Source organism: Dendrobium catenatum, unplaced genomic scaffold, assembly GCF_001605985.2.
Source record: "Dendrobium catenatum unplaced genomic scaffold, ASM160598v2 fragScaff_scaffold_1243, whole genome shotgun sequence".
NCBI classification, from domain to species: Eukaryota; Viridiplantae; Streptophyta; class Magnoliopsida; order Asparagales; family Orchidaceae; genus Dendrobium; species Dendrobium catenatum.
The window spans coordinates 428,327-432,203 of NW_021319705.1; positions in this window are offsets into that span (position 1 = coordinate 428,327).

A 3,877-nucleotide genomic window follows, 5' to 3' on the forward strand; every position below is an offset into this window, starting at 1 on the left:
GGATGCTTTGCTAAAACAAAAAAAAAATAGAAAAATTAAAAACAAAAATTTTGTTTTTCTTTTCTTTGCTGATTTTTTAGTTTTTCATTATTGTTTTTAACTTTTATTTTATTTATTTTTGGGGCTTTCTCTAATCATCTCCATCTTTCCTTGGTTTCCAATTTCTTATCACATCGTCCTGGCCGATATCTTTATCGTCCTATACGATATGATAATTCTTCAAAATTCCATCTGCTGAACTTTTTTGAGCTTGCTATAAATCATCATCCCGGACAATACCTTATCGTCCTGGATGTTCTGATCGAACTCTATTACAATCATCTTGATCATCTTGGTCGATACAACTTTCGTCCTAGCCAATGCATTTATGGTAATCGTCCTTACCGATACACCGGATCATCCTGGATGATCCATGTGTCAGCACATTTAAAATCCTTAAGATCGGCCCTAGACGATCCATTATTAGACAATCGTCATGGCCGATCCACTGTTCGCCCTGGACGATGCACGTGGCACAGATTTAAAATGTTTTAAATTTGACTGGTATGATCAATTATTGTGCATCGTTCTGGATGATACACCTAATCGGCCCGGATGATCTGCTATTTCAACGGTCGTCTGGCTTGACTCCTTGGGACAATCGCCTGTGTCTAATCGTCCTGGACGATATCTGATCAGCCCGGACGATCGGACCGACTTTTTGACCAATAGGCCAGTACACAATAACTGAACCAGATAATCCTGGATGATTCTACGATCTTCCTGGACGATGTGGCCGTTCCTTTAAATTTAGGCCTTCCAGCCATTATTTTTTACCTCAAAGCATCTCCTCCCTTATTTGCTTACTGTTTTCTTTGCTATGGCTGGTGGAAAGCAAGTTCTACAATCTTCCGGGAGCTCTTCAAGGGCTACGCTTGATCCTCATTTCAAGAAGGCAGCAGATGAATCTGCTTACCATTGGTATAAGGATTGTGGGATTACTCTCTCTAGAATCATCAACCCTGTCCACCTCTCATATCCGGTATTAGACCTTTTTACCCACACCTCTATGTACTTCATTCATATTCTTGTTGTCCCCTTTAATTCTGATCTTCTTTATGAATTCTTCATAAATCTTCATATAAGCTCTACTTACACAACCCTGACTTACTATGTGAATCGACGCCCGGTCGAGATCATATATCAGGACTGTGCTGAACTATTGCAGCTATCCACCACTGGGGATAAGCTGTATACCATTATCTCAGATCCTGATTTTAACTGGTCCACTACAAATCATTTCCTTCGCCAGACCAACGCACCCTTTCATGTTAGAGAAACTAGCTTTTAGTCAAAGATGCTAGGATAATCCAGCATGTCCTTCGCACCTCCATTATTCCAAAAGTTGGGGACTGATTCCACATCACTCATCTATTTTCTTTGACTACCTTTTACATCATGGCCATAGAGAATTTAATGCTACTGACCTGATTTTTTGTTACATGGATCATTTGACAACAATCCGTAATCCAGGTCATAAGAGGAGGCCCAACCTTGCTTTAGGACATCTGCGTATATTCTTGAAACCAAATATCAACTTCAATATCCTGCTCCTCCCAACCTCCCAACTCTCTTCTACTCGAACAGCTCTTTCAATATCCTTCACAATACTCGTCTCCACCCAGGAGATGGAGAATCTCAGGGGGCTTAGGAGGATGAGGCTCCCGCTCCCGTTCCTGAACCTGCTCCTCTCCGCCAGCACTCACAGTTTGATCAATTAGTAGAGAGATTTGATCAGTTGGAGACCCGATTTGACACTTTTGTATCTCACCAGCTGCAACAGCACGATGAGGTTATAGCCCATTTCGATACCCTTGCTGTACACCAGCAGTATCAGCACGACCAGGACATGGCCTGGTTTGGCTCACAGTTTTCTTCCATGACCAGTTTCTTTTAGCATCCACAACCACCACCACCACCTTCGTTTGATCATCAAGGGCCCTCACCTTTCTAGTCTTAGATTCTATTTTCTGTAGTTGCTTATGCTTGTTTTTCTTTCTTTTTGTACTTTTTCAGCTTTAATTGCTTTTTAGTTCCCTCCTCCTTTTTGAGATGTCAAAAGGGGGAGTAATATGTTTGTACTTGTTAGTTTGTACTTGCACTTGTTTGTACTTGATTGATTATGCTTGTTGCTATAGTTTGTACATACACTTATTTCTACTCTGAATCTTTGAAATTCTTAAATTACACTGTTATAATCATCAAAGTGTTTGCCATCATAAAAAAGGGGGAGATTGTTGCAAACTTGGTTTCATGGATTATGATTTTGATGTTAGCAAACACTTTGACTGCCTTTTTCTACTGACATTTCAGGTCCAAGAGATCAAACGACAAATGGAGCTAGCTCAAAGGTTGGGTAGACTAGGTCTGAGTCATTCTGTATTTTTTCTTTTTCCCTTTCGTGAGTCAATTGTAATCTTTGTAGTGGCTGATGCTAAGTAACCCTACACACACACTTGAGTGATTTAGAATTTCTGTTTTCACTCACATTATCCCGGATGATATTTAAATCGTCCCGGACGACCGAGTTCAAAATAGAAACTCTAATCAGGATTTCTTAATTAAGGAAGCAATCATTAGCCTATCGGCCCAGACGATACTTGTATCGGACAGGATGATAAGCTCAAAATAGAAAGAAAGTGTTTCCATAATCAATTTTGGTATTCTAAATTTTTGGAAATTGACCAGGACGATCTTGGATCAGCCTTGACGATATTGCACAATTATTCCTAAATTGATCCAGCAATCAAGTAAACAATTAAGAATGAATTGATACAATCACATCGTCCTAGATGATAACAGGATCATTTAGGATAATATATTCAAAAACCCTTAGTTGCTCCTGGACGATAAATATCAGCCAGCATAAATTCAAGATGATGTTCTGGCCGATCAGGATCGGACATCTCGAATTCAGGGAGATGCTCTGGATGATTTTCCTCTGATTTGAACAAATCATCCGGGACGATCGTAAGATCGGCCGGGATGATCAAGCCAATTTTCAATCGTCCAGTTAATTTTTAGAGCGGTGTTCTAGCCGATCATCTGTGATTTGAATTGATCGTACATGACGATAAAGTTGACAACTTGCATTTATTTAGCTCCTTTGAATCTCTTCTATTTAAGAGCTATTTTTCAACATTTTTAACATCTTTGGCTGATGTCTTGACCTGAGAAAACCTAAAGGAGAGAGAGAGGGGGGGAGAGAGAGAGAGAGAGGATATTATGAGGGTGAGCTTTTGAGGGAGTTCACAAGGGTTTCTCCAAGCATTGTTCCACTTCTTCTTTCGTAGAGTCTCTTGTCCTTGGAAGGGTTGGGAGAGGTAAGCTTCAGCGATCGATCAAGGTTCTTTGCCTGCTTCAGGAGGAAGCAAAAGGAGTGGGGTTCTCTGCCTTGCTGGGGGTGGCAAAAAGGAGGTGTTTGTAAGGGCTTTTCTGCCTAGCTGTGGGGGCTAAAGGAGAGTCACGTTGGTAGGGCAATACTCGGAGGGCGCCTTCAAGGAGTGGACATAGGTCAAGTTGACCGAACAACTATAAACTCTTGTGTTCTTTTTATTGCTTCCACACTTTAACTTTCCGCACTTGCATTTCTGTGGTGATTTTGGTTTGTGATATTTGTTCTTATGTTTAAAGAATTTTTTAAAATACCAATTCACCCCCCCCCCCCCTCTTGGTTAGCCTCGGGACTAGTTCATAGGGCCTAACATCCCTAATGAACTTTCAATGTTTATGCATTCTTTCCAACATAGAGTCTAGAAAGATGACTTTTATATCCAAAATTTTTACATCATATTTTTGTAACAAAATAATGTTGAGTCTAGTAATTAGGTTGTTAAGC